This window comes from Balaenoptera musculus, chromosome 4, assembly GCF_009873245.2.
Source record: "Balaenoptera musculus isolate JJ_BM4_2016_0621 chromosome 4, mBalMus1.pri.v3, whole genome shotgun sequence".
Classification (NCBI taxonomy): Eukaryota; Metazoa; Chordata; class Mammalia; order Artiodactyla; family Balaenopteridae; genus Balaenoptera; species Balaenoptera musculus.
This window is the reverse complement of record NC_045788.1, coordinates 37,744,481-37,771,990: the sequence shown is the minus strand read 5'-3', so window position 1 is coordinate 37,771,990 and position 27,510 is coordinate 37,744,481. Positions and strand designations below refer to the sequence as shown.

The following is a 27,510-nucleotide window of genomic DNA, read 5'->3' as shown; positions in this document are numbered from 1 at the left end:
CCATCTTGCTGTAGGACAGTTTTAAATTTATAGCATTACCAAGCAGCTTCACTTCTTGACTTTTAAGACATGTCCTCAATAAAACAATTGCTCTATAAGTACGCATTTTGTTCTTATTTTTACATACAAGACAAAACAAAGATCACTGGGTTAATAAAAGAATAAAATAAAAATACAAAATCAACTATTTGGGTCACTTCTATAATTTTCATAATAAGATGTTAAAATGGTTTTATTAAAGTGCTCCCCAATAACTGTTTCATGGTCAGTTTAAACTTTAAACAATGAATTAGTTTTTCACATTATATTTGTATGTGAAAGAGATATCTAACATGCTCACCAAAAAAGTCAAAGTGGAAATGAGGAAGAATAAATGTAAAACTAATATATTTCCCTTAAACAGATTCTCATCTGAACTCATTGTCTAGCTTCTAGATATCTATATATTCCAGAAGTCAAACTCTTACTCATTTTTAAAACTACAGGATTTCCAAGTACAAAATCCAAACTTAAGTCTGGATCTAGGATAACCTCAGCATACTGGGCTTATTCAACAGTTTTCTAATGGAAACACCAATGATTTCTTTGGGTTCATGGAAAATCAAAAGATTACAAATAAATGAATTCTAAAGGAGCTCTGATTTCACTCAGTGATTAGAAAAATATCTGTAAAATTGAAAAGAGCAACACGATACATGTAGTGTATGAGAAGGAGGAAAACATTACAAAAACAAGAAAAGGATAGATCACCCTGTAAAGAATTAAGTGGGATTCCCAGATACTTACTCCTTAGATTTCATGACATGAACAAGGATCATTTGTTAGATTACTTTTATATGAAGTAGTCATATGAGGCTAATCTAATTTTTAATTTTAAAAAATTCAACATTATTCAAGTTGAAGAAATAATATGAATTGTTCCATTGTTATAATAAAGTACAATCTTTCACCTTAATACTCAGAAAAGGACACCAGAAAAAGTTAGCACATCAGGAATGCTATCCTTTGTTCCTTAAACAGATAATCAAGGCATGGAGCAAATGAGAATTGAATATATTTTTAAACCTCTAAAACTAATGAAATATGATAAAAGAGATGAAAATTCACAAGTATATTATAGTACACACAGTATACAGAAATAAAAATTAAAATAAATTTTAAAAACCCTAACATTTTTTCTGGCCTTTACATTTTAAAAAGTACTTTCAACACACTATTTTATTAGATAAATGCATTTTCAGAAATTATGTTATACTCTCTTTCCAATTAATAAATATTTTTTACTTTTTCTACATGTGATATCACATTCTTTATGAAAAATTTCCTAATTTTGTCTAATACACAGTAATCACCCTCTTCCCTAACATCCTACATACCTGGAGTCTATAGGATACAATTAGTAGATTTAAACTGTCTCATACAGTGTTTGTCTCCTCTGAGTGTATGAGTGCATATGTGAGTGTGCATGTATGTGCAACACATGGGGTGTGTTTGTCTTACCACCCCACATAGTCTAAATGCTTTTTGTGTGTAGAAACCTATATAGCATTGAAGGGAAAAGCAACATGGAGATAGGTCAATTAAAACATTATACTTTATAAAACAAGAAAAAATATATTTCAGAATTCATTTCTTCAAATTTATGCTAACTCTCCCAGCTTTAGAGATAGAAGAATGTGTCAATATCTATATACCTAGATATTGTGTGAAGGAGAAAAACAGGAAATAAAACAAAACTATTCATTAATGAGATGGCTGATTTCAAATACCATTCCTTGTGTTTGTAAAATATAGTAAAATAGCATATATACAGTAACTGCTATATAAATGAGATAAATACTAGCAATTTTATAAATAGATTTAAAATTACTATAGAAAAACCTAACATCAGTAAATGAATTTTGAAAGTATTATTATTGTTATAAGTCACTACTGAGAATACATATTATATTCATACATATGTACTAAGAAGCTGTCCAATTTAAGAAATCACCTGAGTCAATGATTACCTTACGCCACACAAAAAGTCTTCAATCTGACTTCTTGAATAAAATTCAAAATCTCTCTCTATTAAGAAGAAAATGAGATTGGTTCAAGGTGGTGGAGTAGACGGACGTGCACTCACTTCCTCTTGCGAGAGTACGGGAATCACAACTAACTGCTGAACAATCATCAACAGGAAGACACTGGAACTCACCAAAAAAAAATACCCCACAACCAAAGACAAACGAGAAGCCACAGTGAGACAGTAGGAGGGGCGCAATCAAAATAAAATCAAATCCCATAACTGCTGGGTGAGTGACTCACAAACTGGAGAACACTTATACCACAGAAGTCCACCCGCTGGAGTGAAGGTTCTGAGCCGCACCTCAGGCTTCCGAACCCGGGGCTCCGGCAACTGGAGGAGGAATTCCTAGAGAATCAGACTTTGAAGGCTAGCAGGATTTGATTGCAGGACTTTGACAGGACTGGGGGAAACAGAGACTCCACTCTTGGAGAGCACACACAAAGTAGTGTGTGCATCAGGACCAAGGGGAAGGAGCAGGGATCCCAAAGGAGACTGAACCAGACCTACCTGCTAGTGTTAGAGGGTCGCCTGCAGAAGTGGGGGTGGCTGTGGCTCACCGTGGGAACAAGGACACTGGCAGCAGAGGTTCTGGGAAGTACTCCTTGGCGTGAGCCCTCCCGGAGTCGGCCATTAGGCCCACCAAAGAGCAAGGTAGGCTCCAGTGTAGGGTCGCCTCAAGCCAAACAACCAACAGGGAGGGAACCCAGCCCCACGCATCAGCAGACAAGCAGATTAAAGTTTTACTGAGCTCTGCCTACCACCGCAACAGCCAGCGCTACCCACCACTACTCCCTCCCATCAGGACACTTGCACACGCCTCTTAGATAGCCTCATCCACCAGAGGGCAGACAGCAGAAGCAAGAAGAACTACAAGCCTGCAGCCTGTGGAACAAAAACCACATTCACAGAAAGCCAAGATGAAAAGGCAGAGGGCTATGTACCAGATGAAGGAACAAGAAAAAACCCCAGAAAAACTATTAAATGAAGTGGAGATAAGAAACCTTCCAGAAAAATAATTCAGAATAATGATAGTGAAGATGATCCAGGACCTCAGAAAAAGAATGGAGGCAAAGATTGAGAAGATGCAAGAAATATTTAACAAAGACCTAGAAGAATTAAAGAACAAACAAACAGAATGAACAATACAATAATTGAAATGAAAACTACACTAGAAGGAATAAATAGCAGAATAACTGAGGCAGAAGAATAGATAACTGACCTGGAAGGCAGAATGGTAGAATTCACCGCCATGGAACAGAATAAAGAAAAAAGAATGAAAAGAAATGAGGACAGCCTAAGAGAACTCTGGGACAACATTAAATGCAACAACATTCACATCATAGGGGTCCCAGAAGGAGAAGAGAGAGAGAAAGGACCTGAGAAAATATTGGAAGAGATTATAGATGAAAACTTCCTAACATGGGAAAGGAAATAGCCACCCAAGTCCAGGACGGGCAGAGAGTCAAAGGCCGGATAAACCCAAAGAGAAACACGCCGAGACACACAGTAATCAAACTAACAAAAATTAAAAACAAAGAACAATTTTTGAAAGCAACAAGGGAAAAATGACAAATAACATGAAGGAAACTCCCATAACGTAAACAGCTGATTTCTCAGCAGAAACTCTACAAGCCAGAAGGGAAGGGTACGATATATTTAAAGCGTTGAAAGGGAAGAACCTACAACCAAGATTACTCTACCTAGCAAGGATCTCATTCAGATTCGATGGAGAAATCAAAAGCTTTACAGACAAGCAAAAGCTAAGAGAATTCAGCACCACCAAACCAGCTCTACAACAAATGCTACAGGAACTTCTCTCAGTGAGAAACAAAAGTAGAAAAGGCCTACAAAAACAAACCCATAACAGGTAAGAAAATGGCAATAGGAACATACATACATATAATTACCTTAAATGTGAATGGATTAAATGCTCCAACCAAAAGACACAGGCTCCCTGAATGGATACAAAAATAAGATCCATATATATGCTGTCTTCAAGAAACCCACTTTAGACCTAGGGACACATACAGACTGAAAGTGAGGGAACGGAAAAAGATATTCCATGCAAATGGAAATCAAAAGAAAGCTGGAGTAGCAATACTCATATCAAATAAAATAGACTTTAAAATAAAGGATGTTACAAGAAACAAGGAAGGACACTACATAATGATCAAGGGATCAATCCAAGAAGAAGATATAACAATTATAAATGTTTATGCACCCAACATACGAGCACCTGAATACATAAGGCACATGCTAACAACCATGAAAGGAGAAATTGACAGTAACACAATAATAGTGGGGGCCTTTAACACCTCGCTTACACCAATGGACAGATCATCCAAACAGAAAATTAATAAGCAAACACAAGCTTTAAATAACACAAAAGACCACATAGATTTAATTGATATTTATAGGACATTGCATCCAAAAACAGCAGATTACACTTTTTTCTCAAGTGCACACGGAACATTCTCCAGGATAGATCACGTCATGGGTCACAAATCAAGCCTCAGTAAATTTAAGAAAACTGAAATCATTTGAAGCATCTTTTCTGACCACAACGCTATGAGATTAGAAATCAATTACAGGGGAAAAAACGTAAAAAACACAAACACATGGAGGCTAAACAATACATTACTAAATAACCAAGAGATCACTGAAGAAATCAAAGAGGAAATCAAGAAATACCTAGACACAAATGACAATGAAAACACGACGATCCAAAACCTACGGGATGCAGCAAAACAGTTCAAAGAGGGAAGTTTATGGCAATACCAGCGTTACCTGAAGAAAAAAGAAAAATCTCAAATAAACAATCTAAAATTACACCTAAAGGAACTACAGAAAGAAGAACAAACAAAACCCAAAGTTAGCAGAAGGAAAGAAATCATAAAGATCAGAGCAGAAATAAATGAAATAGAAACAAAGAAAACAATAGCAAAGATCCATAAAACTAAAAGCTTGTTCTTTGAGAAGATAAACAAAATTGATACACCATTAGCCAGACTCATCAAGAAAAAGAGGGAGAAGATTCAAATCAATAAAATTAGAAATGAAAAAGGAGAACTTACAACAGACACCGCAGAAATACAAAGCATCCTAAGAGACTACTACAAGCAACTCTATGCCAATAAAATGGCCAACGTGGAAGAAATGGACAAATTCTTAGAATGGTATAAACTTCCAAGGCTGAACCAGGAAGAAATAGAAAATATGAACAGACCAATCACAAGTAATGAAATTGAAACTGTGATTAGAAATCTTCTACAAACAAAAGTCCAGGACCAGATGGCTTCACAGGTGAATTCTATCAAACATTTAGAGAAGAGCGAACACCCATCCATCTCAAACTCTTCCAAAAAATTGCAGAGGAAGGAACACTCCCAAACTCATTCTATGAGGCCACCGTCACCCTGATACCAAAACCAGACAAAGATACTACAAAAAAAGAAAATTACAGACCAATATCACTGATGAATACACATACAAAAATCCTCAACAAAATACTAGCAAACAGAATCCAACAACCCATTAAAAGGATCAGACACCATGATCAAGTGGGGTTTAACCCAGGGATGCAAGGATTCTTCAATATATGCAAATTAATCAATGTGCTACACTATATTAACGAACTGAAGAATAAAAACCATATGATCGGGGCTCCCCTTGTGGCGCAGTGGTTGAGAATCCACCTGCCAATGCAGGGGACACAGGTTCGATCCCTGGTCCGGGAAGATCCCACATGCCGCGGAGCAACTAAGCCCGTGCACCACAACTACTGAGCCTGTGCTCTAGAGCCCGTAAGCTACAACTACTGAGCCCGCGGGCCGCAACTACTGAAGCCCGCGTGCCTAGAGCCCGTGCTCCACAACGAGAGAAGCCACCGCAATGAAAAACCCACGCACTGCAACAAAGAGTAGCCCCCGCTCGCCACAACTTGAGAAAGCCTGTGTGCAACAACAAAGACCCAACACAGCCAAAAAAAACAAATAAATAAATTTTAAAAAAAACAAACAAAAAAAACCATATGATCATCTCAATAGATGCATAAAAAACTTCTGACAAAATTCAACACCCATTTATGATAAAACCTCTCAAGAAAGGGGGCACAGAGGGAAACCTACCTCAACATAATAAAGGCCATACATGACAAACCCACAGCAAACATCATTCTCAATGGTGAAAAAGTGAAAGCATTTCCTCTAAGATCAGGAACAAGAAAAGGATGTCCACTCTCACCGCTATTATTCAACATAGTTTTGGAAATCCTAGCCTCAGCAATCAGAGAAGAAAAAGAAATAAACGGAATACAAATTGGAAAGAAGAAGTAAAACTGTCACTGTTTGTAGATGACATGATACTATACATAGAGAATACTAAAGATGCCACCAGGAAACTACTAGAGCTAATCAATGAATTTGGTAAAGTTGCAGTATACAAAGTTAATGCACAGAAATCTCTTGCATTCCTATACACTAATGATGAAATATCTGAAAGAGAAATTAAGGAAACACTCCCATTTACCACTGCAACAAACACAATAAAATACCTAGGAATAAACCTACCTAGGGAGACAAAAGACCTGTATGCAGAAAACTATAAGACACTGATGAAAGTAATTAAAGATGATACAAACAGATGGAGAGACATACCATGTGCTTGGATTGGAAGAATCAATACTGTGAAAATAACTATACTGCCCAAAGCAATCTACAGATTCAATGCAATCCCTATCAAATTACCAATGGCATTTTTTACAGAAGTAGAAGAAAAAAAATCTTAAAATTTGTATGGAGGGGCTTCCCTGGTGGCGCAGTGGTTGAGAATCTGCCTGCCAATCCTGGGGACACGGGTTCGAGCCCTGGTCTGGGAGGATCCCACATGCCGCGGAGCAACTAGGCCCGTGAGCCACAACTACTGAGCCTACACGTCTGGAGCCTATGCTCCGCAACAAAAGAGGCCGCGACAGTGAGAGGCTTGCACACCGCGATGAAGAGTGGCCCCCACTCACCGCAACTAAGAGAAAGCCCTCGCACAGAAACGAAGACCCAACACAGCCAAAAATAAATAAATAAATAAATAAAGTAGGTGACTTTAAAAAAAAAAAAATTTGTATGGAGACACAAAAGACCCCTAATAGCCAAAGCAGTCTTGAGGGAAAAAAACGGAGCTGGAGGAATCAGACTCCCTCACTTCAGACTGTACTAAAAAGCTACAGTAATCAAGACAATATGGTACTGGCACAAAAAACAGAAATATAGATCAACAGAACAGGATAGAAAGCCCAGATATAAACCCACGCACCTATGGTCAACTAATCTATGACAAAGGAGGCAAGGATATACAATGGAGAAAAGACAGCCTCTTCAATAAGTGGTGTTGGGAAAACTGGACAGCTACATGTAAAAGAATGAGATTAGAACACTTCCTAACACCATACACAAAAATAAACTCAAAATGGATTAGAGACCTAAATGTAAGACCGGACATTATAAAACTCTTAGAGGAAAACATAGGAAGAACACTCTTTGACATAAATCACAGCAAGATCTTTTTTGATCCACCTCCTAGAGTAATGGAAATAAAAACAAATGGGACCTAATGAAACTTAAAAGCTTTTGCACAGCAAGTGAAACCATAAAGAAGACATAAAGACAACCCACAGAATGGGAAAAAATATTTGCAAACGAATCAATGGACAATGGATTAATCTCCAAAATACATAAACAGCTCATGCAGCTCAATATTAAAAAAACAGACAACCCAATCCAAAAATGGGCAGAAGACCTAAACAGACATTTCTCCAAAGAAGACATACATATGGCCAAGAAGCACATGAAAAGCTGCTCAACATCACTAATTATTAGAGAAATGCAAATCAAAACGACAATGAGGTATCATCTCACACCAGTTAGTATGGGCGTCATCAGAAAATCTACAGACAACAAATGCTGGAGAGGGTGTGGAGAAAAGGGAATGCTCTTGCACTGTTGGTGGGAATGTAAATTGATACAGCCATTATGGAGAACAGTATGGAGGTTCCTTAAAAAACTAAAAATAGAATTACCATATGACCCAGCAATCCCACTACTGGGCATACACCCAGAGAAAACCATAATTCAAAAAGACACATGCACCCCAATGTTCATTGCAGCTCTATTTACAATAGCCAGGACATGGAAGCAACCTAAATGCCCACCAACAGACGAATGGATAAAGATGTGGTACATATATACAATGGACTATTACTCAGCCATAAAAAGGAACAAAATTGGGTCATTTGTAGAGATGTGGATGAATCTACAGACGGTCATACAGAGTGAAGTAAATCAGAAAGAGAAAAACAAATATTGTATATTAATGCATATATGTGGAACCTAGAAAAATGGTACAGATGAACCGGTTTGCAGGGCAGAATGGAGATACAGATGTAGAACAAACATATAGACACCAAGCAGGGAAACTGGTGGGGGGTAGGGTGGGGTGGTGTGATGAAATGGGAGATTGGGACTGACATATATACACTAATATGTATAAAATGGATAACTAATAAGAACCTGCTGTATAAAAAATAAATAAAATAAAATTCAAAAAAAAGAAAAGAAGGTTCACTACTATATATAAAATAGGTAACTAGTAAGAACCTACTGTATAGCACAGGGAACTCTACTCAGTACTCTGCAATGACCTAGATGGGAAAAGAATCTAAAAAAGAGTGGATATATGTATATGTATAACTCATTCACTTTGCTGTACAGCAGAAACTAATAGAACACTGTAAATCAACTATACTCCAATAAATATTAGTTTTTAAAAAAATATAATAAAAAAACAAAAATAAAAAAGATGCATGCCAAGGAGCCCAGAAAGTCAATAACATCAGGAAATATTTGCCTGGGAATGCCTGATTCATGACTAAATTTGTAAAAATCTTAAACCCAAGCTACACTCAGTGGGACTTTTGGATATGGTATAATATATAGCATTATTTTAGCTCCATGTGAGACAACTAAAAAACAACAAAATCAAGCTGACTGTGGAAACTTCAATGTACAAAAGTGATTGCAAAGTTAGAATACAAATCAAGAGATGAGTAAAAACAAAAAAAGATGAAAATATATTAGAAAATAAACCATAATCATCCCAATAGATGAGAAAAAGCATTTGACAGAAATCAACACCCACTGTTGCTAAAAACATTCTCAGCAAACAAAAAATATAAAAGGTTCTTCTTCAGTTTTATAAAGGGTAGCGCAAAAACCCTATATGTAACATCAAATTTGAAGGTAAAAGACTGAATCCTTTCCTCCTAACACAGGGAAAATGGCAAGAATGCCCAATTTTGCCACTTTTCTTCAACATTGAAATGGAAATTCTAGACAATGCAATGAGCCAAGAAAACTGAATAAACGGCACAGAGTTTAAAAGTAAAACTGTCTCAATGATTGTTTTCACAGAAAATCCTAAGGCATATTCAACATACCTGCTAGAACTAATAAGAACAGTAAGGTTATAAGATTTGAAATAAACCTACAGAAATGTACAGAATGCATAATGTTCAAAATACCTAATATATAGTCAATTATATTTTATATATTGGCAGCAAATTATTGGAAATGAAATTTTAAAATAAGTCCTTTTCAGTGGTGTCAAAAAATTTTTAAATAAATTTAACAAAACACGTGCAAGACTGCTACACCGAAAAGTACAAAACATTATTAGGAGAAATAAAGAAAGTTCCACAAAATGGAGAGATACACCATGTTTGTGAAGTGTTATAATGTCAATGCTCCTATTCTCTTTATTGAATTACCTCCCAATAAAAATCCCAACAGGATCATTTGAAGAAATTGTCAAAGTAATTATAAAACTCATATAAAAATACAAAAAGTAATATCTGATTTTAAGACTTACTGCAAGTTTACAGTAATCAAGATCGTGGGGTATGGGAGTAAAAATAGATCAATGAAACCAAATAGACCACTGAACCAACAGAATTAATTTCATACAATCGACTGGTGTTTGACAAAGCACCAGGATTACTCTGTAGGAAAATGAAACTTTTTTAAAAATGGTGCTAGACTATCATATTGGGGAGAAGATCAACCTATATTTCATACAACACAAAAAATAATAATTTGAGAATGATGTCAGCAAGATGGCAGAATAGGAAATCCCAGCCCTGTTTGCCTTACAGACACAACAACATAAAAACAATATACAGACCAAAAAATTTTTATGAGAACTCCAGAAACCAATAAAGACGTGGTACCCCACGTGAGCAGAAAATCAAGAACAGCTACACTGAAACAGCTAAAAAGAGCCATCACTTTACCCACAACACCCCCTCCCCAAAGCTGGCACAGCTCACATTGGCTAGTGGCTTCTCCTTTGGAGGCTGTGGGGGTAGAGAAAAATGGAACATTCACCCAACATTACAGCTTTTCAAAGGGCTAGCCCAGGGGCTGGTTTCTGTCTTTGCTGATTTTGAATGCTAATGAAACCAGGATAGTTTGGATGACTGAAGGTTGCTGAAAGCAAGAGAGGTGCAGTGGCTTGGTGGAGAACCAGAGAACTTCTAGTGCAGCAAAAAGGGGCAAACATGTCTCAAAGCAACCACAAGAAAGTGCCTAACTCAAAATTTCTACCTTGGGAAGGAGAGAGAAAAGTGGAGCAAGCATCCACTGTTCCAGATTTTCAGACTTGCCTGAAGGAAAGGTATGTATGTCTTGCCTGATTCAGAGTGCTGATGGGGAGTTGGCGTACTTTGGATGCCTGGAGGCTACTGACAACAAAGCAGAGTGGGGCTGCTTGTTGCTGTAGCACAAGACAACCTGCATTACCACAGAACTGAATTACCTGAATTACCATAGCAGAAAGAGCAAGATATTAAAAGCTCCTGAAAAAAAAGTCAGCAAACTTCAAAGTGGGAAACTACATGCACAAGTCTAGAGAAGGTGCAACCTAAAAAAGCTTTCAGAGGTCCCCAAAATCTCTACCTGGACTGACTGGTGAAGGTATTCCCCTGTACAAAGCCAGTCCCTAAAGACTGGGTGAGGTGGCAGTTTTTTCAAATATATAAAACAGCAAAATATTACAAGGCAAATGAAGAAAAAGGAAAACAAGATCCAATCAAAGTAACAAAATAAACCTACAGAAATCAACCCAAAAGAAAAGGAGATCTACGAGTTACCTGACAAGAATTCAAAATAGCTGTCTTAAAGAAGTTCAGTGATATACAAGAGAACACAGATGTCCAACTAAATGAAATCAGAAAACAGTACATGAATAAAATGAAAATATCAACAAAGAGAGACTATAGAAGAGAAACAAACAAAAATGCTGGAACTGAGGAATACAATAACTCCATTCAAAAATTCACTAGAGGGGTTCAGCAGCAGACTTGATCAAGCAAAACAAAGAATCGGTGAACCCAAAGACAGGTATTTTGAAATTACTGAGTCAGAGGAACAAACAAACAAACAAACAAAAAACATGGAGAAAAAAGAAAAAAAAAAACCTAAGGAAATTATGGGACACAAACGAGACCAGCAATATATGAATTATGAAAATTCCAGAATGAGAAGAAAGGGACAGAGAACTTATTTGAAGAATGGATGAAAACTTTCCAAATATGAGGAAGAAAATGAATATCCAAATTCAAGAAGTCAAAAGTTACCAATTAGGATGAACTCAAAGAGCTCCACACCAAGACCGATTTTAAATAAACTGTCAAAAGTCATAGACAAAGCAAGAATCTTGAAAGCAGGAAGAGAAAATCAACTCATCATGTATAAGGGAGCTTCCATAAGATTACCAGTGGATTTCTCAGAAGAAACTTTACAAGCCATAGGGGAGTGGGATGATATATTCAAAGTGCTACAAGAAAAAACTACCAACCAAGAATACTATAACCAGCAAAATAATCCTTCAAAATTGAATGAGAAATATTTTCCCAGATTAATATAAGCTGAGGGAATTCATCATCACTGCACCTGCAAGGGATTCCTCCAAATTAAAATGTTTATCACAAGACAGCAAGATAAAAACATACAAAAATATAAAGCTGGCAAAGGTAAATATATAAGCAAATACAGAACACTATGATATTGTAATGGTGATAGATAAAGCACTTCTAATTCTGGTACAGAATTTAACAGACAAATGCATAAAAAACAATTCTAACTATAAAACTATATAAAGATGCAATTGTTTAACAAAATGTCAACAATTGAAGAAGATAAATAAAGGGTATCAGGAGTTCTTTGTACTACACCTGTAAGTTTTCTTTAAATTTGAAATTATCAGAAAATAAATGTTTTCTATACACCAGCAATAAACAAGTGGAATTTAAAACAATACCATTTATATTAGCACCAAAAAAAAAAAATGAAGTACTTAGGTATAAATCTAACAAAGTATGTACAATATTTATTTGAGAAAAATCACAAAACTCTGATGAACAAAATCAAAGAACTAAAGAAAGAGATATTCCATGTTCATAGATTTTAAGACTCAATACTGTCAAGACAGTGATTCTTCCCATCTTGCTCTCTAGATTTAATGCAGTCCAAATCAAAATCCCCACAAGTTATTTTGTGAATATCAACAAATTGATTATAAAGTTTATATGGATAGGCAAAAAACCCAGAATAGCCAACACAATATTGAAGGAAAACAATAAAGTCGGAGGACTGACATTACTCGACTCCAAGGCTTCCTAGAAAACTATAGTAATCAAGACAGTATGATATCAGCAAAAGAACACACAAATAAATCAATGGAACAGAACAAAGAGCCCAAAAATAGACCCACATAAAAACAGTCAGCTGATCTTTGACAAAGGAGCAAAAGCAATACAATGAAGCAAAGATACTCATTTCAACAAATGGTGCTGGAACAGCTGGACATTCACATGTATAAAAATGAACCTAGTCATTGACCTTATACTTTTCACAAAAATTAACTCAAAAGGAATTACAGACCTAAGTTTAAAACATAAAACTACAGAACACCTAGAACATAGGAGAAAACCTAGATAACCTTGGATATGTATACTTTTTAAATATATCATCAAAGGCATGATCCATGAAAGAAATAATTGATAAGATGGACATCGTTAAAATTTAAAACTTCTTAAAAGTAGGTGGAGGGGGTCAAAAGGTACAAAGTTCCAGCAATAAGATAGATAATGAAAACATGGGGATGTAATGTGCAGCATGGTGACCAAAATGAATAATCTGTATTGCATATTTGAAAAGTTGCAAAGAAAATAGATCTTAAAACTTATGACAAGAAAAAAAATATTTTTAAAGAACAATGAAAATATTTCAAATGATAAAAACAGTCAACAAATTAGTAAAAGAAGAAAAGTACCCCAACATAAGAAAGGTCATATATAAAAGACCCAGGGATAACATCATACCCAACAGTGAAAAACTGAAAGTTTTTCCTCTAAATTCAGGAACAAGACAAGGATTCCCACACTCACCACTTCTACTCAACACAGTACTAGAATTCTTAGCCAGAGCAATTAGGCATGAAAAAGAAATAAACAGCATCCAAATTGGAAAAATATCTCTGTCTACAGATGACATGATCTTATATGTAGAAAATCCTAAGATTACACACAGACACACAACGTTAGAACTAATAAATTGAGAATCAACAGTGAAAAATAATTTGCATTTCTATATACTAACAATGAACAATCTGAAAAGGAAATTAAGAAAACAATCCCACTTACAGTAACATTTAAAAAAAAAATTTAGGAATAAACTTAACCAAGGAAACAGAAGTCTTAATATTGTTAAACTTTCACAGTAGTCCATACTACCAAAGCTATCTACAGATTCAAAGCAATTCCTAACAAAACCCAAAAGGCATTTTTTGCAGAAACAGAAAAAAAAAACCCTCTAAAATTGATATGGAATCTCAAAGGACCCACGTAGCCAAAACAATCTTGAGAAGGAACAAGACTGGAGGGCTCATACTTCCTGATTTCAAAATATATTACAAAGCTACAGTAATCAAAGTACGATATATCCATACAGACAGACATATAGACGAACAGAACAGAAAAGAGAGCCCAAAAATAACCCTTGTGTATATGGTAAAATGATCTTCGACAATGGTGACAAGACTACACAATGGAGAAATGACAGCGTTTTCAACAACTGTTGGGAAAACTGTGTATTCACATGCAAAAGAATGAAGGCGGACCCTTTTAACACCATATATAAATATTAATTCAAATGGATTAAAGAGCTAAGCATGATATCTAAAACTATAAAACTCCTAGAAGAAAGGGTAAAAGCATTGTGACATTGAAATGGTCAATTATTGCTTGCATATGACACCAAAAGCACAGGTTTAAAAGAAAAATTAGATAAATGGGACTACATCAAACCTTAAAACTTCTGTACAGGAAACAGTCAACAGAGTGAAAAGACAATCTATCAAATAGTAGAAAATATCTGCAAACCATAGCTCAGGTAAGGGGTTAATATACAGAATATATTTTAAAATCCTTATAACTCATAAACAAAAAAACAAATAACCAGATTAAAAATTGGTAAAAAAAACTCAAACATTTCTCCAAAGAAGATGTGTAAGTGGCTGACAGGAATATGAAAAGATTCTCAACATTACTAAATCAACAGCAAAATGCAAAACAAAAACAAAGATACCACGTTATACCTGTTAGGATGGTGACTACCAAAAAAAAAGAAAAATTAAGTGTTGGCAAGTATGTGAAGAAATTGGAACCCTTGTGCACTGTTGGTTAGATTGTAAAATAGTGCAAGCAGCTATGGAAACAGTATGGCGGTTCCTCAAAAAATTAAAAATAGAACTACCATAGGGATTCAGCAATCCCACTTCTGAATATATAACCAAAAAGAACTGAAAGCAGGATATTGAAGAAATATTTGCACACCCATCTGCACTGCAGCATTATTCACTATATCCAAGATGTGGAAACAATCTAAGTGTCCATCAATGGATAAACACATAAAGAAAATGTGGTATATACATAGAATGGAATATTATTCAGCCTTGAAAAAGATGGAAATCCTGTCCTGTGTTATAACATAGATGAAACTTGGGACATTATGCTAAGTGAAATAAGAAAATAAAAAAAGACAAACACTGCAAGATCCCACTTATATATGAGTTGTCTGATGCAATCAAACTCATAGAAACAAAGTAGAATGGTGATTGCCAAGACAGGGGAGGAGGGGGAAACTGGGAGTTGTTGTTCCAAGGGTTTAGAGTTTCTGTCACAGAAGATGAAAGAGTTCTAGAAATCTTCTGTACAACAGTGTGCATATAGATAACAATACTAAAATGTACCTTGAAAATTTGTTTAAAATTATAATTTATATGTTTTTTACAATTAAAAAAATCATTTGAATGCACCATAGATATAAACAAAAAAGCTAAAATTATAAATGCAAATTAAAACCATGTAATGGCACTACAAGCCCCCCACTTTGGCTAAAATTAATAAGACTAACACACCAAGTGTGGGTGAGTTTGTAAGTAAGTGGAACTCATAAACATTTTTGGTGGGAATATAAAATGATACAGCCATAGAAAATCATTTGGAAAGCTATTTTTTTCTTATAAAACTAAAACGGGGCTTCCCTGGTGGCGCAGTGGTTGAGAATCTGCCTGCCAATGCAGGGGCCACGGGTTCAATCCCTGGTCTGGGAAGATCCCACATGCCATGGAGCAACTAGGCCAGTGAGCCACAACTACTGAGCCTGTGCGTCTGGAGCCTGTGCTCCGCAACAAGAGAGGCCGTGACAGTGAGAGGCCCGCGCACTGCGATGAAGAGTGGCCCCCGCTTGCCACAACTAGAGAAAGCCCTCGCACAGAAATGAAGACCCAACACAGCCAAAAATAAATAAATAAATAAATTAATTAATTAAAAAAAAAAAAACTAAAATAGACACCTATACTATGACTCAGAAGTTCCATTACTAGATTTTCACTTAAGAGAAATGAATATAGATATCCACAAAAAAGACTTGTAAAAGAAATGTTTGTAGTAGCTTTATTCATAATAGCCCAACCCAGAAATAGCCCAGGAGTCCATAACAAGAAAATAGATAAACTGTGGTAGTTCACTACTAGCAATAAACAGTAATGAAGTAATGATACATACATCAAAGCATTATGCTTACTGTAAGAAGCCCCTTGTAAAATATCACTACTATGTAAAATGTCACTACTATGTGATTATATATACATAAAATTCTAGAAAAAAATGTAACATATCCATACAATAGAATACTATTCAACAATAAAAAGAAATGAACTACTGACATACACAGCAACATGAATGAATCTCAACGTATCATGCTGAATAAAATTTTAACACTCATGAAAACTAATCTACGGTAGAAAAAAGTCAAAACAGTGATTACCTCTAAGGAGAATGCAAGCAGGAATTAATTGTCAAAAATTATAAGGGAACTTTCTGGGGTAACAGTAATATATTTTGGAAGGTATATACATGCATCAAAACACAGCAAGTGTATGCTTAGAATTTGTGCATTTCAATGTATATAAATTTTGCCTCAAAGAAAAATGTCAAAGTTTTGTTTTCAAAAGGAAAAATTTAGGGACTTCCCTGGTGGCACAGTGGTTAAGAATCCACCTGCCAATGCAGGAGACACAGGTTTGATCCCTGGTCTGGGAAGATCCCACATTCTGCGGAGCAACTAAGCCCACGTGCCACAACTACTGAGCCTGCGCTCTAGAGCCCGCAAGCCACAACTACTGAAGTCTGTGCACCTAGAGCCTGTGCTCCGCAACAAGAGAAGCCACCACAATGAGAAGTCTGCGCACTGCAACAATGAGTAGCCCCTGCTCGCCGCAACTACAGAAAAACCCACACACGGCAACAAAGATCCAACGCACCCAAAAATAAATAACTTTTTTTTAAAAAAAGAAAAAAATTTATAAAGGAATACTGAACTCTACTTACTCATAAGTATGCTGAAGTATTTAAGGGGAAAGCCTACTGATGCCTGAAACTGGAAATGCATCAAAAAATTAGGATAAATTAATGGATAGTGAGAGAAATAGACAAATGGATATGTGATAAATAAAATGTTAATGGTAATATCTAGGCGGTGGATATATGGGTCTTCACTGTAAAATTCAATTTTGCTGTATGCTTGAAATTTCTCATAAAAATATGTTGAAAAAAATCTACGGGATATATTTGAAGCAGTGATTAAAAGAACATCCATATACTTAAACACTCTTATCAATAGAAATGAAATACAAATATAAATAAATTAGCAGCTCCAAACACTTGAAAAAGAATAACAAAGTAAACCAAAGAAAGCACAAAGCAGAAAATAAGGATAAAAGCAGAAATTAATAAGGTAGAAAATGGAGAAAAAGATCTAAATAATAAGTCAAAATGATTTCTTTTAAATTAACAAAATAGATAATCAACCAGCCAACTTAATAAAGCAAAGGAGAAAGCATAGATAAACAACGTAATAAATGACAAGAGGAAAATAAGCATTGAAACAGAAGAAAAAAAAGTTTAAATCATAAGAAACTACTTTCCAGACTTCTAGGCAAAAAAATTTCAAAATATAGATTAAATAGGTAATATACTAGAAAAATAGTTTACCAAAATGAAACCTATGAGAAATATAAAGTTTAAATTGACCTATTTCTGTTGAAGAAATAAAGTTATCAATGCACCATTCAACAAAAAAAGCACCAGGGCCAGATGGTTTCACAAATCTACCAAAACTCTGAATACCAGACAATCCCAATGCTCCACAAATAGTTCCAGAGCATTAAAAATGAAGGAAAACTTACCAAATCTTTGTATGAAGCAAGAATAATGATAAGAGAATAACTGATAAACACGATGTAAAAAAAAACCCAACATCACTCACGTATGACTATAAAAGTACTAAACTTAAAAATTAGTGAACAGAATCCCACATCAAGAAAACACTACACCAAGACCAATTGAGATTTATTCCAGAAAAGCAAGATTAGTTCCTTAATAGATCTAAGGGAAAAAAACAAAACAAAACTTGATTCTATCCACAGATGATGAAAAAGCCTTCAACAAAATTCAATATCCATTCCTGGAAAAAAACAAAAACAAAGTGATAGATCCTCTCTTAACATGACAAAATATATATACTTTAGCCCCAGAGCCAGTATATTTCTTCATAAGGAAACACTAGGAGCTTTTACACTAAAATCAGGAAAAAGACAAGGATGTATATCACCTCCGCTGGTATTCAATATTTTACTGGAAGTAAAAGCCAATGCAATTAGATGAGAGAAAGCAAACGGAAGAATAAAAATTGGAAAAGAAGTGAAACTATTTCTATTTGCAGACAACATGATAGTGTATCTGATAAACCCTAGAGAATCAATGCTAAAACTAATTCAAGCAATAACAGAATTGAGTAAGGCATCAGGGTATAAAATTAACATAATCCATATTACCAAAAATAATATACATATTCAATGCAATCTCTATCAAAATTCCAATGGCATTTTCACAGAATTAGAACAAACAATCCTAAAATTTGTATGGGCCACAAAAGACACCAAATAGCCAAACAGTCTTGAGAAAAAAGAAAAAGCTAGAGGAATCATGCTTCCTGATTTCAATCTATATTACAAAGCATTCAAAACAATATGGTTTCAGCATAAAAACAGACACATAGATCAATGGAACAGATTAGAGAGCTCAGAAATAAACCCATGTGCATATCATCAATTAATTTACATCAAAGAAGTCAAGACTATACAGTGAGGAAAGAATACTCTCTTCAATAAATGGTGTTGAGAAAGCTGGATAGTCATGTGTAAAAGAATGAAACTGGGCCACTATCTTACACCATACACAAAAATGAACTCAAAATGGATTTAAGGCTTAAACATAAGACCTGAAACCACAAAACTCCTAGAATAAAACATAGGGGAAAATATCCTTGACATAAGTCTTGGCAATGATTTTTGGGAATAGACAACAAAAGCAAACATCAACAAATATGGCTACATTAAACGAAAAGGTTTCTGCACAGCAAAGGAAACTATCAATAAAATGAAAAGGCAATGTACTGAATGGGAGAAGATATGTGTAAATCACATATCTAATAACAAGTTAATATCCAAAATACAGATGACTCTTGAAGAACTCCAGGGTTGGGGTATCAACTCCTCCCTCCCTGCCACAGTCAAAAATCCTCATATAACTTTCAACCCTCCACATCCCCAGATACACATCCATGGATTCAACCAAACTCAATAGTGTAGTACTGCAGTTCATATGTATTGGAAAAAACTGACATATAAGTGGATCCTTGCAGTTCAAACCGGTGTCGTTCAAGGGTCAACTGTATATAAGAAACTCATACAGTGCTTGCTTCAGCAGCACATATACTAAAACTGGAATGACACAGAGAAGACTAGCATGGTCTCTGCACAAGGATGACATGCAAATTCGTGAAGTGCTCCATATTTTTACAATAGTACAAAGCTACAGTAATCAAAGCAGTATGGTACTGGTACAAAAACAGGCATACGGATCAATGGAACAGAATAGAGAGCCCAGAAATAAACCCACACACCTACAGTCAATTAATCTTCGACAACAGAGGCAAGAACATAAAATGGGAAAAAGACAGTCTCTTCAGCAAGTGGTGCTGGGAAAGTTGGACAGCTGCATGTAAATCAATGGAGTTAGAACACACCCTCACACCATGCACAAAAAAAAAACAAACTCAAAATGGCTTAAAGACTTAAGCACAAGACATGATACCATAAAACTCCTAGAAAAGAGCACGGGCAAAACATTCTTTGACATAAATCATACCAATGTTTTCTTAGGGCAGTCTCCTAAGGCAATAGAAATAAACAAATGGAACCTAATCAAACTTACAAGCTTCTGCACAGCAAAGGAGACCATTAAAGAAAAAAAAAACAAAACAAAATGAAAAGACAACCTACTGAATGGGAGAAAATATCTGCAAATGATGCGATAGACATGGGCTTAATCTCCAAAGTATACAAACAGCTCATACAACAACAAAACAAACAACTCAATCAAAAAATGGGCAGAAGACCTTAATAGACATTTCTCCAAAGAAGACATACAGATGGCCAGTAGGCACATGAAAAGATGCTCAACATCACTCATTATTAGAGAAATGCAAATCAAAACTGCAGTGAGGTACCACCTCACACCAGTCAGAATGGCCATCATTAAAAAGTCTACAAATAACAAATATTGAAGAGGGTGTGGAGAAAAGCTAACCCTCCTACACTGCTGGTGGGAATGTAAGTTGGTACAGCCACTATGGAAAACAGTGTGGAGGTTCCTCAGAAAACTAAAAATAGGAATTACATATGATTCAGCAATCCAACTCCTGGGAATATACCCAGACAAAACTACAATTCAAAAGATACACGCACCCCTATGTTCATAGCAGCACTATTCACAATAGCCAAGACATGGAAACAACCTAAATGTCCATCAACAGATGAATGGATAAAGAAGAGGTGGTACATATATACAGTGGAATACTACTCAGCCATAAAAAAGAAGGAAATAATGCCATTTGCAGCACCATGATGCAACTAGAGATTGCACCAATGCAACTAGAGATTATCATACTAAGTGAAGTAAGTCTGGAAGAGAAAGACAAATACTGTATGATATCATGTATATGTGGAATCTAGAATATGGCACAAATGAACCTATCTGCAAAACAGAAGCAGACTCATAGAGAACAGACTTGTGATTGCCAAAGGGGAGGGGGGGAGGGAGAGGAATGGACTGGGAGTTTGGGGTTGGTAGAGGCAAACTATTACATTTAGAGTGGATAAACAACAAGGTCCTAATGTATAGCACAGGAAACTATACTCAATATCCTGTGATAAACCGTAATGGAAAAGAATATTAAAAAAAGCATGTCTATATGTGTATAACTGAGTCACTCTGCTGTACAGCAGAGATTGGCACAGCATTGTAAATCAACTATACTTCAATTAAAAAAAAAAAGAGTGGGAAAAAAAGAAAAAAAAAACTCATATAACTCAATAGCAAAAAACAAACAATCCAATTAAAAAAGGGACAGAAGATCTGGACAAAGAGTTTTCAAAAGAAGACATACAATGCAATCCCTATCAAAATACACATGACATTTTTCACACAACTAGAACAAATAATTCTAAAATTTGTATGGAAACACAAAAGAACCCAAAGAGCCAAAATAATTTTGAGAAAGAAGAACAAAGATGAAGGTATTACGCTCCCTGCTTTCAAACTGTACTACAAAGCAAAAGTAACCAAAACAGTATGGTACTAGCACAAAAACAGACACATAGCTCAATGGAACACAATACATAGCCCAGAAATGAACCCACACTTAACATGGGTAATTAATCTACAACAAAGAAGGTAAGAACATACAATAGGGAAAGACAACCTCTTCAATAAATGGTGCTAGGAAAACTGGAAATTACATGCAAAAGAATCAAACTGGACTACTTTTTCACACCATACACAAACATACACTCAAAATGGATTAAGACTTAAATTTAAGATTTGAAAACATAAAACGTTTAGAAGAAAAGGCAGTATGCTCTTTGACATGGTCTTAGCAATATTTTTTGGACACGTCTCCTTAAGCAAGGGAAACAAAAGCAAAAATAAACAAATGGGACTACATCAAACCAAAAAGCTTTTGCACAGTGAAGGAAGCTATCAACAAACCAAAAGGCAGCCTATGAATGGCAGAAGATATTTGCAAATGATATATCTGATAATGGGTTAATATCGAAAATATACAATGAAACTCATACAACTCAACATCAAAAAACAAACAACTGATTATAAAATGAGCTGAAGAGCTGAATAGACATTTTTCCAAAGAAAACATACAGATGACCAACAGACACATGAAAAGATGTTCAATATCACTAATCATGAGGAAAATGCAAATTAGAACAACAATGAGATATCACCTCACACCTGTCAGAATGGCTATTATCAAAAAGACAACAAATAACAGTGTTGGCAAAGATTGTAGAGAAAAGGAACCTTTGTGCACTGTTGGTGGGAATGTAAATTGATACAGCACTACGGGAAATGGTTATAGAGGTTCCTCAAAAAAATTAAAAATAGAACTACCATACAATCCAGCAATACCACTTTTGGGTATTTTTCCAAGAAAACAAAAACAATAATTTGAAAGATATATGCACCCCTTTGTTTCACTGCAGCATTATTTACAATAGCCAACATGGAAGCAACCTAAGTGTCCATGGAAAATGAATGAATAAAGATATCATACATATATACAATGACTATTCCTCAGCCATAAAAAAGAATGAAATCTTGCCATTTGTGACAACCGGACCTAAAGGGTATTATGCTAAGTGAAATAAGTCAGACCGAAAAAGACAAATTCCATACGATTTCACTTATATGTGAAATCTAAAAAACAAAACAAATGATAGACATAACAAAACAGAAACAGATTCACATACAACCAACCTTCTGATGGTTGCTAGGGGGAGGGGGTTGCCGGGATGAGTGAAATAGGTGAGGGAGATTAAGAGGAACAAACTTCCAGTTACAAAATAAGTCAGGGACTATAACAGTACAGCATAAGAAATATAATCAGTAATATTGTGATAACTTTGTACAGTTGACAGACCTAGACTTACTGTGGTGATCATTTTGTATAAAATGTATAAAATGATATAACATATAAAATATCCACTATGTTTTACACTTTGAAACTAATATAATATTGTAAGTCAATTATACTTCAATTAAATAAAACTAATCATAATTAGTAAAAAATAATAAATTTCAATAAAAATAAATCAAATAAAAATTAAAATGACATTCTGTCAGTAAGACTATGAGGAGGAAACAAGAACTCTCTTACATTACTGAGAGGAATCAGCAATTTCCAACAAAATTACAAACTTATTTACCTTTTGATTACAGGCAATCCCACTTCTAGGAATTTCCCTGAAGATACACCTCCACAATACAAAAATACTCAAGCACCAGGTTATTCATGACACCTTTTTAGTAACTGTAAAATTTTGGCACTGTCTTTAAGGTCCATACCTAGGAAACTGGCTAAACAAATCATGATACATCCACACAATGAAGTACAATAAGCAGCTATGAAAAATGAGTAAGAGTACTATTAATTGATATAGTGATTTCCAAGATATATTAGTAAATAGAAAAAGCAAAGTGCAAAGAGTATCTATAGTATGCCATATATATAACCACTACTTTGTTTAAAAAGAAATGGAGGAAGCTAAACACAAACTAATAGGATTAGTTCTAGGAGGTGGTTAGGAACAGGATAGACGGTATAAAGGGGCATGATACTTCTCCATGCACACCTTTTATAGTGCTGTCTTTTGGAACCATGTTAATGTTTCACATACTAAAATAAAGGCGGGGGGACCAAAAAGTAAATACAATTTAAAAACTTAGGGGATAAAAAAACTTAAAATGAAATATAAACAGAAACAAATGAACCTAACTCTTCAAAGAAACTAACCATAATAAAGTGGAGAGGAGAACCAAATACCCCAGAGTAAAGATAAAAAGAACCATAAAAAATATCTGACTCTATAAGTTTGCTTTTCAAAGTGGTACATGTCAGCAATTTTGTTAACTACTTTCTGTGTATCCTAGAATTGAGGAAATAAGTAAATATACTGTGAATAACAGTAGGTTTCTTACTGTTTTAAAAGGAAGTGACATGATACATGTCACAACTTGAGTACTTCAAGAAGAATATAAAAACTATACTAAAAAGCATAATCATCAAATTACTCTATAAGTTATCCACGGAACTTGCAGCAACTTCACACATTTGATTTCCCTCCTTCTGCCATCCCTCAAAACATGCTTCATCTTGTTTTTTAGACATGTAACAACAAAGTTTTGTGAAAGTATTTGACTTTGCATGACTGAAATCACTCTTTTCTATTAAAAAGCACAGAGATCATTAACAACGTACCTGTAAATTTAGAATCACATAGTACTTTTTCTTTGAAAAACTCACTACAGTTAACCCTTGAACAACATGGGTTTGAACTGTGAGGGTCCATTTATACGTGGATTTTTTTTCAATAAATACTGCAGTACTGAACTTATGGTTACCAGGGAAAAGGTGGGGGGAAGGGATAGTTAGGAAGTTTGGGATTGACACGTACACACTGCTATATTTAAAATGGATAACCGGGCTTCCCTGGTGGCGCAGTGGTTGAGAATCTGCCTGCCAATGCAGGGGACACAGGTTCGAGCCCTGGTCTGGGAAGATCCCACATGCCGTGGAGCAATTAGGCCTGTGAGCCACGGTTACTGAGCCTGCGCGTCTGGAGCCTGTGCTCCGCAACAAGAGAGGCCGCGATAATGAGAGGCCCACGCACCGCGATGAAGAGTGGCCCCCACTTGCCGCAACTAGAGAAAGCCCTCGCACAGAAACGAAGACCCAACACAGCCATAAATAAATTAATTAATTAATTTTAAAAAATAATAAAAATAAAAAATATATATAATGGATAACCAACAAGGACCTACTGTATAGCACAGGAAACTCTGCTCGATATTATATAACAACCTAAATGGGAAAAGAATTTGAGAAAGAATACATACATGTATACATATAACTGAATCACTTTGCTGTACACCTGAAACTAACACAACATTGTCCATCAACTATACTCCAAGGGCTTCCCTGGTGGAGCAGTGGTTAAGAATCCACCTGCCAATGCAGGGGACACGGGTTCGAGCCCTGGTCCGGGAATATCCCACATGCCACAGAGCAACTAAGTCTGTGCGCTACAACTACTGAGCCTGCGCTCTACAGCCCGTGAGCCACAACTACTGAGCCCACATGATACAACTACTGAAGCCCACATGCCTAGAGCCCATGCTCTGCAACAAAAGCCACCACAATGAGAAGCCCGCGCACAGCAATGAAGAGTATCCCCCGCTCACCGCAATTAGAGAAAGCCCGCTTGCAACAATGAAGACCCAATGCAGCCAAAAATAAAATTAAAAAACAAAAAAATAAAAAAAATAAAACTATACTCCAATGTAAAATAAAAACTAAAACAAAGGGACGTCCCTGGTGGTGCAGTGTTAAGAATCCGCCTGCCAATGCAGGGGACATTGGTTCGAGCACTGGTCCGGGAAGATCCACATGCCATGGAGCAAATAAGCCCGTGCACCACAACTATTGAGCCTGCACTCTAGAGCGTGCAAGCAACAACTACTGAGCGTGCGAGCCACAACTACTGAAGCCCATGCGCCTAGAGCCTGTGCTCTGCAACAAGAGAAGCCACAGCAACAAGAAGCCCGCGAACCGCATGAAGAGTAGCCCCCGCCCTCCACAACTAGAGAAAGACCACGCACAACAACGAAGACCCAACACAGCCAAAAATAAATAAATAAATAAATAAAAACTTTAAAGAAAATACTATAACACTACACGATCCACAGTTGGTTGGATATGTAGATGCGGAACCGTGGATACAGAAGGCCAACCATGGGACCTGAGAATCCTCAGATTTTGGTACCTGCAGCAGGTTCTGGAATCAATCCCCTGTACATATTAAGGAACGAATGTACTTACAACTTCTTTATTTAAATTAAAGTCTTAGTTAATTAAACTGTTCAAAGAATGAGTTGTTCAATTTTCTTCTTAAACCAAGATTAACCTAGAAACTCATTTAGTTTAAACATTTTGAAGAATAAATTCCTAAAATACATTACCAAAATAATGTTGTGTATAAAACATGGATAAAGTATTTTCTCAAAATGTAGCACTTTTCAGTGTCTCCAGATTATTTAGTTATTGCAGTTAAATGCAGAAGTGTCGATGCAAGATTCTGAGAAGTTGCTGTTTTGAATAAACCTCTGAACTTGCTTCCTCATATACAAAATGAAGGTATTACCCTGCGTGACAGCCTGCCAGTTACAAAACTCAAAACATTTAGTAAAATGCATGTGTGCTGGATAATTTGTTGCTGACTAGATGCCCACTGCCATTCCTTTTAAAGTTTTCCTTGCACTGCAGAAGAGAAGAAATTAACGTCTGCAGATTCCCCTCTGTAGGAAGTAACAGGTAGATACTTGGGTAGAGAAGCAGCTTCCTGGTAAGTAGTTTATTGAGAACCACACACTTTGGTGCTACAAACCCAGAGTTCTTAAGATTTCCAGTGACTTCTAAGAAAAGAAGCAGCTTCCACGCTTCGGCTAAAATAATCAATAACAGCTTCCCTAATTCCCTGAGCCCCTCCAAAGGTTACATAAGCCTTTAATTCCCCATCTTAAAACCTTGATGATTGGAACTGAGTGACTTGTATTTTCCTAACCAAAATGTCATTGACTTATAAAGTGTGTATGGAAATACTCTACAAAATGTAGAAGACCACACAAAAGCATGGATTATTATTTCTATTCTCACTGACAGGAAATTTTCAACTGAAGTTGTTTTCTGGTAATCAGCTTCTACAAGCAAGGCATTATATTAGGTACCAAGAGATTGCCCTGCAAGAGTTTACAATATATGAGAATAACAAAAACAATGTTCATAATGTAACTGTTACAAATCAGGAATCAACTGTGATGGTGAGTCAGAGAAAGGATGGATTAAATTTGACTTGGGAGTGAAAAGGTAAAAATCAAAGAAGGATTTAAGGAAGAAGAAAATTAGAGATTAAATAGAACTGAACACTAAAGGGTAGGAAAACTTCTCAAAGTAGAGATAATATAAGAAACTGGAAGAAAGAGCATGCTGAAAGAAACAAAGCTAGCAACTCAGAGACATAGATGGAGAACAAAAGGCATGTAACACAGAATGGCTTGCGTGTATGTTGTGTGTGTACAAAGGAGAGGAGGCTGAGGCCAAATAATACAAAGCCAGAAAAGCTAAACATTTGGACTTTACTGCTATTATCCAACTTCAGATTCAGAGAGATTTATAGAATTTTATGCCCAGATTATAAAATCAGGCTGCTAATATACCCCCACAACTAGAGCCTAATAGAATGAAAAACTAAACAGAGAAAAGAAACTGATCTTCCTAAAATGCTGTTTTTATCCTAGCACCCTTCTTCTCAAAAACCTTCAATAACTTCTGAATACCTGCTTCTATCAAGTCCCTCCATACCATGGTCCCCATCCGATTCGACCATATTTTCTAGCATTATCCAAAATGTACAACCCTCTCCAGATAGGCCATGCTCTGTATTATTTGCCCTTGAGCACAGCCAGAAAATGCAGGTGGAGTGACATCACGTCTGCTCAGGCTCCTATAACAAAATACCATAGACTGGGCAGCTTAAACAACAGAAACATATTTCTCACAGAGGTTGTAAAGTCAAAGATC

At 35.8% G+C, this 27,510-nt stretch overlaps 1 protein-coding gene and 1 non-coding gene across 2 annotated transcripts in view; one reads left to right on the top strand and one right to left on the bottom strand.

Annotated features, from left to right (window-relative positions):
* RSRC1 (arginine and serine rich coiled-coil 1) overlaps positions 1 to 27,510 on the bottom strand; it is a 415,975-nt gene that overhangs the window by 378,063 nt on the left and 10,402 nt on the right. The window lies entirely within an intron of this gene.
* On the top strand, positions 19,490 to 19,596 carry LOC118895093. The gene has a single exon (XR_005019866.1). It is a non-coding gene; the product is annotated as a U6 spliceosomal RNA (small nuclear RNA).